The sequence below is a fragment of the Ranitomeya variabilis genome, chromosome 1 (genome assembly GCF_051348905.1).
Source record: "Ranitomeya variabilis isolate aRanVar5 chromosome 1, aRanVar5.hap1, whole genome shotgun sequence".
NCBI lineage: Eukaryota > Metazoa > Chordata > Amphibia > Anura > Dendrobatidae > Ranitomeya > Ranitomeya variabilis.
Genome location: NC_135232.1, coordinates 1142061505 through 1142075801, shown reverse-complemented (window position 1 = coordinate 1142075801; position 14297 = coordinate 1142061505).

Genomic DNA, 14297 nt, shown 5'->3' with positions numbered 1-14297 from the left:
ACACTGGAAATTCAAGAACCCCCGAACCGTCTAACGGTCCGGGGGGAGAACACCAGCCCCCCTAGAGCTTCCAGCAAAGGTCAGGATATAGATTTGGAACAAGCTGGACAAAAATACAAAACCAAAACAAATAGCAAAAAGCAAAAGGCAGACTTAGCTGATATAACTGGAACCAGGATCAGTAGACAAGAGCACAGCAGACTAGCTCTGATAACTACGTTGCCAGGCATTGAACTGAAGGTCCAGGGAGCTTATATAGCAACACCCCTAACTAACGACCCAGGTGCGGATAAAAGGAATGACAGAAAAACCAGCGTCAAAAAACTAGTAACCACTAGAGGGAGCAAAAAGCAAATTCACAACAGTACCCCCCCCTTAGTGAGGGGTCACCGAACCCTCACCACGACCACCAGGGCGATCAGGATGAGCGGCATGAAAGGCACGAACTAAATCGGCCGCATGAACATCAGAGGCGACCACCCAGGAATTATCCTCCTGACCATAGCCCTTCCACTTGACCAGGTACTGAAGCCTCCGCCTGGAGAGGCGAGAATCCAAGATCTTCTCCACCACGTACTCCAACTCGCCCTCAACCAACACCGGAGCAGGAGGCTCAGCAGAAGGAACTACAGGCACAATGTACCGCCGCAACAAGGACCTATGAAATACATTGTGAATAGCAAACGACACAGGAAGATCCAGACGAAAAGATACAGGATTAAGGATTTCCAATATCTTGTAAGGCCCAATAAAACGAGGTTTAAATTTGGGAGAGGAGACCTTCATAGGAACAAAGCGGGAAGAAAGCCATACCAAATCCCCAACGCGTAGTCGGGGACCCACACCGCGGCGGCGGTTGGCAAAGCGCTGAGCCTTCTCCTGTGACAACTTCAAGTTGTCCACCACATGATTCCAGATATGCTGCAACCTATCCACCACAGAATCCACCCCAGGACAGTCAGAAGGCTCCACATGACCCGAAGAAAAGCGAGGATGGAAACCAGAGTTGCAGAAAAAAGGCGAAACCAAGGTGGCGGAACTAGCCCGATTATTAAGGGCAAACTCAGCCAACGGCAAGAATGTCACCCAATCGTCCTGATCAGCAGAGACAAAACACCTCAAATAAGCCTCCAAAGTCTGATTGGTTCGCTCCGTCTGTCCATTAGTCTGAGGATGGAAAGCAGACGAAAACGACAAATCAATGCCCATCCTACTACAAAAGGATCGCCAGAACCTGGAAACGAACTGGGATCCTCTGTCTGACACAATATTCTCAGGGATGCCGTGCAAACGAACCACGTTCTGGAAAAACACAGGAACCAGATCGGAAGAGGAAGGCAGCTTAGGCAAAGGAACCAAATGGACCATCTTGGAGAAGCGATCACATATCACCCAGATAACGGACATGCCCTGAGATAGCGGAAGATCAGAAATGAAATCCATGGAGATATGTGTCCAAGGTCTCTTCGGGACAGGCAAGGGCAAGAGCAAACCGCTGGCACGAGAACAGCAAGGCTTAGCTCGAGCACAAGTCCCACAGGACTGCACAAATGACCGCACATCCCTTGACAAGGAAGGCCACCAAAAGGACCTGGCCACCAGATCTCTGGTGCCAAAAATTCCCGGGTGACCTGCCAACACCGAGGAATGAACCTCGGAAATGACTCTGCTGGTCCACTTATCCGGGACAAACAGTCTGTCAGGTGGACAAGACTCAGGCCTATCAGCCTGAAATCTCTGCAACACACGTCGCAGATCCGGAGAAATAGCTGACAAGATAACTCCATCTTTAAGAATACCAACAGGATCAGCGACTCCAGGAGCATCAGGCACAAAGCTCCTAGAAAGAGCATCGGCCTTCACATTCTTTGAACCTGGTAAATACGAGACAACAAAATCAAAGCGGGAGAAAAACAATGACCAGCGGGCCTGTCTCGGATTAAGGCGTTTAGCAGACTCGAGATACATCAGATTTTTGTGATCAGTCAAGACCACCACACGATGCTTAGCACCCTCGAGCCAATGACGCCACTCCTCAAATGCCCATTTCATGGCCAACAACTCCCGATTGCCCACATCATAATTTCGCTCGGCAGGCGAAAACTTCCTAGAGAAAAAGGCACAAGGTTTCATAACAGAGCAACCAGGGCCTCTCTGCGACAAAACGGCCCCTGCCCCAATCTCCGAAGCATCCACCTCAACCTGAAAGGGAAGTGAGACGTCAGGCTGGCACAAAACAGGCGCCGAAGTAAACCGGCGTTTCAACTCCTGGAAAGCCTCCACGGCAGCAGGAGCCCAGTTAGCTACATCGGAGCCCTTCTTGGTCATATCCGTCAAAGGTTTCACAATGCTAGAAAAATTAGCGATAAAACGACGGTAGAAGTTAGCGAAGCCCAAGAACTTCTGAAGACTCTTAACTGACGAGGGCTGAGTCCAATCAAGAATAGCTCGGACCTTGACTGGGTCCATCTCCACAGCAGAAGGGGAAAAAAATGAACCCCAAAAAGGGAACCTTCTGTACACCAAAGAGACACTTTGAGCCCTTGACAAACAAAGAATTTTCACGCAAAATTTTAAAGACCAACCTGACCTGCTCCACATGCGAATCCCAATTATCAGAAAAAACCAAAATATCATCCAGATAAACAATCAAAAATTTATCCAGATACTTCCGGAAAATGTCATGCATAAAGGACTGAAAAACTGAAGGCGCATTGGAGAGCCCAAAAGGCATCACCAAGTACTCAAAATGACCTTCGGGCGTATTGAATGCGGTTTTCCATTCATCACCTTGCTTAATGCGCACAAGGTTGTACGCACCACGAAGGTCTATCTTGGTGAACCACTTGGCACCCTTAATCTGGGCAAACAAGTCAGACAACAGCGGTAAAGGATACTGAAATTTGACAGTGATCTTATTTAAAAGCCGATAATCAATACAAGGTCTCAAAGATCCATCCTTTTTTGCCACAAAAAAGAATCCCGCACCAAGAGGGGAAGAAGACGGACGAATATGTCCTTTCTTCAGAGACTCCTTGATATATGAACGCATAGCGGTATGTTCAGGTACCGACAGATTAAACAGTCTTCCCTTAGGAAATTTACTGCCTGGGATCAAATCTATAGCACAGTCACAGTCCCTATGAGGAGGCAGTGCACTGGACTCAGACTCACTGAAGACATCCTGATAATCAGACAAATACTCCGGAACTTCCGAAGGCGTGGAAGAAGCAATAGACACAGGCAGGGAATCCCCATGAATACCACGACAGCCCCAACTTGAGACTGACATAGCCTTCCAGTCCAGGACTGGATTATGGGTCTGTAACCATGGCAGCCCTAAAACAACCAAATCATGCATTTTATGTAAAACCAGGAAACGTATCACCTCGCGGTGTTCAGGAGTCATGCACATGGTAACCTGTGTCCAATACTGCGGTTTATTTGCTGCCAATGGTGTAGCATCAATACCCCTAAGAGGAATAGGATTTTCTAATGGTTCAAGAGTAAAACCACAGCGCTTAGCAAATGAGAGATCCATGAGACTCAGGGCAGCACCTGAATCTACAAATGCCATGACAGGATAAGATGACAGTGAGCAAATCAAAGTTACAGACAGAATAAATTTAGGTTGCAAATTACCAACGGTGACAGGACTAACAACCTTAGCTATACGTTTAGAGCATGCTGAGATAACATGTGTAGAATCACCACAGTAGTAGCACAAGCCATTCCGGCGTCTATGAATTTTCCGCTCATTTCTAGTCAGGATTCTATCACATTGCATTAAATCAGGTGTCTGTTCAGACAACACCATGAGGGAATTTGCGGTTTTTCTATCACATTGCCCCGAATTAGGTGTCTGTTCAGACAACATTTAATACTGGCCTGGCAAACTGTTATGACCCCAATGGCGAGGGTCTCAGAGGAACGTGGAAGTCTGCAGAATACAAAAATCCAGCTCATAGGGTAGTGGTAACTGGGTTGACCATATATCTACTCCTAACGCCAACACTAGAAGTAGCCGGGGATCATTCCTACGTTGATTCTAGATGACACGCGCCAGCCGGAGAATCTAGCTACCCCTAGTAGAGGAAAACAAAGACCTTTCTTGCCTCCAGAGAAGGGGACCCCAAAGCTGGATAGAAGCCCCCCACAAATAATGACGGTGAGGTAAGAGGAAATGACAAACACAGAAATGAACCAGGTTTAGCACAGAGAGGCCCGCTTACTGATAGCAGAATAAAGAAAGGTAACTTATATGGTCAACAAAAACCCTATCAAAATCCACACTGGAAATTCAAGAACCCCCGAACCGTCTAACGGTCCGGGGGGAGAACACCAGCCCCCCTAGAGCTTCCAGCAAAGGTCAGGATATAGATTTGGAACAAGCTGGACAAAAATACAAAACCAAAACAAATAGCAAAAAGCAAAAGGCAGACTTAGCTGATATAACTGGAACCAGGATCAGTAGACAAGAGCACAGCAGACTAGCTCTGATAACTACGTTGCCAGGCATTGAACTGAAGGTCCAGGGAGCTTATATAGCAACACCCCTAACTAACGACCCAGGTGCGGATAAAAGGAATGACAGAAAAACCAGCGTCAAAAAACTAGTAACCACTAGAGGGAGCAAAAAGCAAATTCACAACAGTACCCCCCCCTTAGTGAGGGGTCACCGAACCCTCACCACGACCACCAGGGCGATCAGGATGAGCGGCATGAAAGGCACGAACTAAATCGGCCGCATGAACATCAGAGGCGACCACCCAGGAATTATCCTCCTGACCATAGCCCTTCCACTTGACCAGGTACTGAAGCCTCCGCCTGGAGAGGCGAGAATCCAAGATCTTCTCCACCACGTACTCCAACTCGCCCTCAACCAACACCGGAGCAGGAGGCTCAGCAGAAGGAACTACAGGCACAATGTACCGCCGCAACAAGGACCTATGAAATACATTGTGAATAGCAAACGACACAGGAAGATCCAGACGAAAAGATACAGGATTAAGGATTTCCAATATCTTGTAAGGCCCAATAAAACGAGGTTTAAATTTGGGAGAGGAGACCTTCATAGGAACAAAGCGGGAAGAAAGCCATACCAAATCCCCAACGCGTAGTCGGGGACCCACACCGCGGCGGCGGTTGGCAAAGCGCTGAGCCTTCTCCTGTGACAACTTCAAGTTGTCCACCACATGATTCCAGATATGCTGCAACCTATCCACCACAGAATCCACCCCAGGACAGTCAGAAGGCTCCACATGACCCGAAGAAAAGCGAGGATGGAAACCAGAGTTGCAGAAAAAAGGCGAAACCAAGGTGGCGGAACTAGCCCGATTATTAAGGGCAAACTCAGCCAACGGCAAGAATGTCACCCAATCGTCCTGATCAGCAGAGACAAAACACCTCAAATAAGCCTCCAAAGTCTGATTGGTTCGCTCCGTCTGTCCATTAGTCTGAGGATGGAAAGCAGACGAAAACGACAAATCAATGCCCATCCTACTACAAAAGGATCGCCAGAACCTGGAAACGAACTGGGATCCTCTGTCTGACACAATATTCTCAGGGATGCCGTGCAAACGAACCACGTTCTGGAAAAACACAGGAACCAGATCGGAAGAGGAAGGCAGCTTAGGCAAAGGAACCAAATGGACCATCTTGGAGAAGCGATCACATATCACCCAGATAACGGACATGCCCTGAGATAGCGGAAGATCAGAAATGAAATCCATGGAGATATGTGTCCAAGGTCTCTTCGGGACAGGCAAGGGCAAGAGCAAACCGCTGGCACGAGAACAGCAAGGCTTAGCTCGAGCACAAGTCCCACAGGACTGCACAAATGACCGCACATCCGTTGACAAGGAAGGCCACCAAAAGGACCTGGCCACCAGATCTCTGGTGCCAAAAATTCCCGGGTGACCTGCCAACACCGAGGAATGAACCTCGGAAATGACTCTGCTGGTCCACTTATCCGGGACAAACAGTCTGTCAGGTGGACAAGACTCAGGCCTATCAGCCTGAAATCTCTGCAACACACGTCGCAGATCCGGAGAAATAGCTGACAAGATAACTCCATCTTTAAGAATACCAACAGGATCAGCGACTCCAGGAGCATCAGGCACAAAGCTCCTAGAAAGAGCATCGGCCTTCACATTCTTTGAACCTGGTAAATACGAGACAACAAAATCAAAGCGGGAGAAAAACAATGACCAGCGGGCCTGTCTCGGATTAAGGCGTTTAGCAGACTCGAGATACATCAGATTTTTGTGATCAGTCAAGACCACCACACGATGCTTAGCACCCTCGAGCCAATGACGCCACTCCTCAAATGCCCATTTCATGGCCAACAACTCCCGATTGCCCACATCATAATTTCGCTCGGCAGGCGAAAACTTCCTAGAGAAAAAGGCACAAGGTTTCATAACAGAGCAACCAGGGCCTCTCTGCGACAAAACGGCCCCTGCCCCAATCTCCGAAGCATCCACCTCAACCTGAAAGGGAAGTGAGACGTCAGGCTGGCACAAAACAGGCGCCGAAGTAAACCGGCGTTTCAACTCCTGGAAAGCCTCCACGGCAGCAGGAGCCCAGTTAGCTACATCGGAGCCCTTCTTGGTCATATCCGTCAAAGGTTTCACAATGCTAGAAAAATTAGCGATAAAACGACGGTAGAAGTTAGCGAAGCCCAAGAACTTCTGAAGACTCTTAACTGACGAGGGCTGAGTCCAATCAAGAATAGCTCGGACCTTGACTGGGTCCATCTCCACAGCAGAAGGGGAAAAAAATGAACCCCAAAAAGGGAACCTTCTGTACACCAAAGAGACACTTTGAGCCCTTGACAAACAAAGAATTTTCACGCAAAATTTTAAAGACCAACCTGACCTGCTCCACATGCGAATCCCAATTATCAGAAAAAACCAAAATATCATCCAGATAAACAATCAAAAATTTATCCAGATACTTCCGGAAAATGTCATGCATAAAGGACTGAAAAACTGAAGGCGCATTGGAGAGCCCAAAAGGCATCACCAAGTACTCAAAATGACCTTCGGGCGTATTGAATGCGGTTTTCCATTCATCACCTTGCTTAATGCGCACAAGGTTGTACGCACCACGAAGGTCTATCTTGGTGAACCACTTGGCACCCTTAATCTGGGCAAACAAGTCAGACAACAGCGGTAAAGGATACTGAAATTTGACAGTGATCTTATTTAAAAGCCGATAATCAATACAAGGTCTCAAAGATCCATCCTTTTTTGCCACAAAAAAGAATCCCGCACCAAGAGGGGAAGAAGACGGACGAATATGTCCTTTCTTCAGAGACTCCTTGATATATGAACGCATAGCGGTATGTTCAGGTACCGACAGATTAAACAGTCTTCCCTTAGGAAATTTACTGCCTGGGATCAAATCTATAGCACAGTCACAGTCCCTATGAGGAGGCAGTGCACTGGACTCAGACTCACTGAAGACATCCTGATAATCAGACAAATACTCCGGAACTTCCGAAGGCGTGGAAGAAGCAATAGACACAGGCAGGGAATCCCCATGAATACCACGACAGCCCCAACTTGAGACTGACATAGCCTTCCAGTCCAGGACTGGATTATGGGTCTGTAACCATGGCAGCCCTAAAACAACCAAATCATGCATTTTATGTAAAACCAGGAAACGTATCACCTCGCGGTGTTCAGGAGTCATGCACATGGTAACCTGTGTCCAATACTGCGGTTTATTTGCTGCCAATGGTGTAGCATCAATACCCCTAAGAGGAATAGGATTTTCTAATGGTTCAAGAGTAAAACCACAGCGCTTAGCAAATGAGAGATCCATGAGACTCAGGGCAGCACCTGAATCTACAAATGCCATGACAGGATAAGATGACAGTGAGCAAATCAAAGTTACAGACAGAATAAATTTAGGTTGCAAATTACCAACGGTGACAGGACTAACAACCTTAGCTATACGTTTAGAGCATGCTGAGATAACATGTGTAGAATCACCACAGTAGTAGCACAAGCCATTCCGGCGTCTATGAATTTTCCGCTCATTTCTAGTCAGGATTCTATCACATTGCATTAAATCAGGTGTCTGTTCAGACAACACCATGAGGGAATTTGCGGTTTTTCTATCACATTGCCCTGAATTAGGTGTCTGTTCAGACAACATTTAATACTGGCCTGGCAAACTGTTATGACCCCAATGGCGAGGGTCTCAGAGGAACGTGGAAGTCTGCAGAATACAAAAATCCAGCTCATAGGGTAGTGGTAACTGGGTTGACCATATATCTACTCCTAACGCCAACACTAGAAGTAGCCGGGGATCATTCCTACGTTGATTCTAGATGACACGCGCCAGCCGGAGAATCTAGCTACCCCTAGTAGAGGAAAACAAAGACCTTTCTTGCCTCCAGAGAAGGGGACCCCAAAGCTGGATAGAAGCCCCCCACAAATAATGACGGTGAGGTAAGAGGAAATGACAAACACAGAAATGAACCAGGTTTAGCACAGAGAGGCCCGCTTACTGATAGCAGAATAAAGAAAGGTAACTTATATGGTCAACAAAAACCCTATCAAAATCCACACTGGAAATTCAAGAACCCCCGAACCGTCTAACGGTCCGGGGGGAGAACACCAGCCCCCCTAGAGCTTCCAGCAAAGGTCAGGATATAGATTTGGAACAAGCTGGACAAAAATACAAAACCAAAACAAATAGCAAAAAGCAAAAGGCAGACTTAGCTGATATAACTGGAACCAGGATCAGTAGACAAGAGCACAGCAGACTAGCTCTGATAACTACGTTGCCAGGCATTGAACTGAAGGTCCAGGGAGCTTATATAGCAACACCCCTAACTAACGACCCAGGTGCGGATAAAAGGAATGACAGAAAAACCAGCGTCAAAAAACTAGTAACCACTAGAGGGAGCAAAAAGCAAATTCACAACAGTACCCCCCCCTTAGTGAGGGGTCACCGAACCCTCACCACGACCACCAGGGCGATCAGGATGAGCGGCATGAAAGGCACGAACTAAATCGGCCGCATGAACATCAGAGGCGACCACCCAGGAATTATCCTCCTGACCATAGCCCTTCCACTTGACCAGGTACTGAAGCCTCCGCCTGGAGAGGCGAGAATCCAAGATCTTCTCCACCACGTACTCCAACTCGCCCTCAACCAACACCGGAGCAGGAGGCTCAGCAGAAGGAACTACAGGCACAATGTACCGCCGCAACAAGGACCTATGAAATACATTGTGAATAGCAAACGACACAGGAAGATCCAGACGAAAAGATACAGGATTAAGGATTTCCAATATCTTGTAAGGCCCAATAAAACGAGGTTTAAATTTGGGAGAGGAGACCTTCATAGGAACAAAGCGGGAAGAAAGCCATACCAAATCCCCAACGCGTAGTCGGGGACCCACACCGCGGCGGCGGTTGGCAAAGCGCTGAGCCTTCTCCTGTGACAACTTCAAGTTGTCCACCACATGATTCCAGATCTGCTGCAACCTATCCACCACAGAATCCACCCCAGGACAGTCAGAAGGCTCCACATGACCCGAAGAAAAGCGAGGATGGAAACCAGAGTTGCAGAAAAAAGGCGAAACCAAGGTGGCGGAACTAGCCCGATTATTAAGGGCAAACTCAGCCAACGGCAAGAATGTCACCCAATCGTCCTGATCAGCAGAGACAAAACACCTCAAATAAGCCTCCAAAGTCTGATTGGTTCGCTCCGTCTGTCCATTAGTCTGAGGATGGAAAGCAGACGAAAACGACAAATCAATGCCCATCCTACTACAAAAGGATCGCCAGAACCTGGAAACGAACTGGGATCCTCTGTCTGACACAATATTCTCAGGGATGCCGTGCAAACGAACCACGTTCTGGAAAAACACAGGAACCAGATCGGAAGAGGAAGGCAGCTTAGGCAAAGGAACCAAATGGACCATCTTGGAGAAGCGATCACATATCACCCAGATAACGGACATGCCCTGAGATAGCGGAAGATCAGAAATGAAATCCATGGAGATATGTGTCCAAGGTCTCTTCGGGACAGGCAAGGGCAAGAGCAAACCGCTGGCACGAGAACAGCAAGGCTTAGCTCGAGCACAAGTCCCACAGGACTGCACAAATGACCGCACATCCCTTGACAAGGAAGGCCACCAAAAGGACCTGGCCACCAGATCTCTGGTGCCAAAAATTCCCGGGTGACCTGCCAACACCGAGGAATGAACCTCGGAAATGACTCTGCTGGTCCACTTATCCGGGACAAACAGTCTGTCAGGTGGACAAGACTCAGGCCTATCAGCCTGAAATCTCTGCAACACACGTCGCAGATCCGGAGAAATAGCCGACAAGATAACTCCATCTTTAAGAATACCAACAGGATCAGCGACTCCAGGAGCATCAGGCACAAAGCTCCTAGAAAGAGCATCGGCCTTCACATTCTTTGAACCTGGTAAATACGAGACAACAAAATCAAAGCGGGAGAAAAACAATGACCAGCGGGCCTGTCTCGGATTAAGGCGTTTAGCAGACTTGAGATACATCAGATTTTTGTGATCAGTCAAGACCACCACACGATGCTTAGCACCCTCGAGCCAATGACGCCACTCCTCAAATGCCCATTTCATGGCCAACAACTCCCGATTGCCCACATCATAATTTCGCTCGGCAGGCGAAAACTTCCTAGAGAAAAAGGCACAAGGTTTCATAACAGAGCAACCAGGGCCTCTCTGCGACAAAACGGCCCCTGCCCCAATCTCCGAAGCATCCACCTCAACCTGAAAGGGAAGTGAGACGTCAGGCTGGCACAAAACAGGCGCCGAAGTAAACCGGCGTTTCAACTCCTGGAAAGCCTCCACGGCAGCAGGAGCCCAGTTAGCTACATCGGAGCCCTTCTTGGTCATATCCGTCAAAGGTTTCACAATGCTAGAAAAATTAGCGATAAAACGACGGTAGAAGTTAGCGAAGCCCAAGAACTTCTGAAGACTCTTAACTGACGAGGGCTGAGTCCAATCAAGAATAGCTCGGACCTTGACTGGGTCCATCTCCACAGCAGAAGGGGAAAAAAATGAACCCCAAAAAGGGAACCTTCTGTACACCAAAGAGACACTTTGAGCCCTTGACAAACAAAGAATTTTCACGCAAAATTTTAAAGACCAACCTGACCTGCTCCACATGCGAGTCCCAATTATCAGAAAAAACCAAAATATCATCCAGATAAACAATCAAAAATTTATCCAGATACTTCCGGAAAATGTCATGCATAAAGGACTGAAAAACTGAAGGCGCATTGGAGAGCCCAAAAGGCATCACCAAGTACTCAAAATGACCTTCGGGCGTATTGAATGCGGTTTTCCATTCATCACCTTGCTTAATGCGCACAAGGTTGTACTCACCACGAAGGTCTATCTTGGTGAACCACTTGGCACCCTTAATCCGGGCAAACAAGTCAGACAACAGCGGTAAAGGATACTGAAATTTGACAGTGATCTTATTTAAAAGCCGATAATCAATACAAGGTCTCAAAGATCCGTCCTTTTTTGCCACAAAAAAGAATCCCGCACCAAGAGGGGAAGAAGACGGACGAATATGTCCTTTCTTCAGAGACTCCTTGATATATGAACGCATAGCGGTATGTTCAGGTACCGACAGATTAAACAGTCTTCCCTTAGGAAATTTACTGCCTGGGATCAAATCTATAGCACAGTCACAGTCCCTATGAGGAGGCAGTGCACTGGACTCAGACTCACTGAAGACATCCTGATAATCAGACAAATACTCCGGAACTTCCGAAGGTGTGGAAGAAGCAATAGACACAGGCAGGGAATCCCCATGAATACCACGACAGCCCCAACTTGAGACTGACATAGCCTTCCAGTCCAGGACTGGATTATGGGTCTGTAACCATGGCAGCCCTAAAACAACCAAATCATGCATTTTATGTAAAACCAGGAAACGTATCACCTCGCGGTGTTCAGGAGTCATGCACATGGTAACCTGTGTCCAATACTGCGGTTTATTTGCTGCCAATGGTGTAGCATCAATACCCCTAAGAGGAATAGGATTTTCTAATGGTTCAAGAGTAAAACCACAGCGCTTAGCAAATGAGAGATCCATGAGACTCAGGGCAGCACCTGAATCTACAAATGCCATGACAGGATAAGATGACAGTGAGCAAATCAAAGTTACAGACAGAATAAATTTAGGTTGCAAATTACCAACGGTGACAGGACTAACAACCTTAGCTATACGTTTAGAGCATGCTGAGATAACATGTGTAGAATCACCACAGTAGTAGCACAAGCCATTCCGGCGTCTATGAATTTTCCGCTCATTTCTAGTCAGGATTCTATCACATTGCATTAAATCAGGTGTCTGTTCAGACAACACCATGAGGGAATTTGCGGTTTTTCTATCACATTGCCCCGAATTAGGTGTCTGTTCAGACAACATTTAATACTGGCCTGGCAAACTGTTATGACCCCAATGGCGAGGGTCTCAGAGGAACGTGGAAGTCTGCAGAATACAAAAATCCAGCTCATAGGGTAGTGGTAACTGGGTTGACCATATATCTACTCCTAACGCCAACACTAGAAGTAGCCGGGGATCATTCCTACGTTGATTCTAGATGACACGCGCCAGCCGGAGAATCTAGCTACCCCTAGTAGAGGAAAACAAAGACCTTTCTTGCCTCCAGAGAAGGGGACCCCAAAGCTGGATAGAAGCCCCCCACAAATAATGACGGTGAGGTAAGAGGAAATGACAAACACAGAAATGAACCAGGTTTAGCACAGAGAGGCCCGCTTACTGATAGCAGAATAAAGAAAGGTAACTTATATGGTCAACAAAAACCCTATCAAAATCCACACTGGAAATTCAAGAACCCCCGAACCATCTAACGGTCCGGGGGGAGAACACCAGCCCCCCTAGAGCTTCCAGCAAAGGTCAGGATATAGATTTGGAACAAGCTGGACAAAAATACAAAACCAAAACAAATAGCAAAAAGCAAAAGGCAGACTTAGCTGATATAACTGGAACCAGGATCAGTAGACAAGAGCACAGCAGACTAGCTCTGATAACTACGTTGCCAGGCATTGAACTGAAGGTCCAGGGAGCTTATATAGCAACACCCCTAACTAACGACCCAGGTGCGGATAAAAGGAATGACAGAAAAACCAGCGTCAAAAAACTAGTAACCACTAGAGGGAGCAAAAAGCAAATTCACAACAGCCACCACTCTGTCTGACATTCTTTCACCTAGTTTATTTAGATCCAGTAAAATCTCCCATACTTGGTTACACCACACGGGTTTTTACCACTGTGGTGCTTCTAAATGTCGCACATGTGCCCATTCTGTTGTCACGCATTCTTTCACTGATAGCAGCAATAAACAAGAATATAAAATTCAGCAACTCATTAATTGCAATAGCAAAAATGTAGTTTATATGATCACATGTATTAAATGTAAATTAAGCTACATAGGCTGCACCACTCGTACGTTAAAGACCCGTATTTCTGAACATATTACTGATATTGTTGTTTCCTCTGATAATCGTTCTATGTCTTATGCCTCCAAGCATTTTATTACCAGTCATCAAAGAAATACTGCATTCTTTCGGGTTGTCGGCATTGAAAAGCTCGTAATGACAGCCAGAGGAAGAGATCTGAAAAGACGCTTAATGACGCATGAAGCTTACTGGATGTTCTGCCTTAACACTTGCTATCCCATGGGCTTAAATGCCCGTAAAGAAATTATGTTCCATTACTAAGAGATCTACACTGTTTAGTCATATTATATGTTTTATATATGTGTATATTATATATTATGTTGTTTTTTGTGATATTTTTGCGTTTTTATTGTATAAAATCACTGTTGTATCAGGTGATGGGTTGACTCACTGTGATTTGTCACAGCTGCTATTTAAACCTCATTCTGATGCATAGTGAGCAGCTTTGAAAAAGAACTTATTGTTCGAAACGCGTAGCATGCTGCTACTCTCTGTCCTGTGAACCATGTTTTTGGATTTTATCTTCAATAAATTTGGATACTTCTGGAAGCTGGATTCTTTCTTCTATTTGTTCCATTGTTTCATGTGAAGACTGCACGTTATCCGGGCTTCCCCACAACATATGCCTAGTAGGTGAGCTGGTTTCTTGATATATTTTTTCTTTCACAATATTCCATACCTGTCAGCAGAGAAGATAATTAATGTTAGGTGTCGAGTTCCCTCCTCTGCACAGGGGGAATCTTGAACAATCTCCGCTGAGGTTTCCCATTCTTCTCCAGCCGCAGTC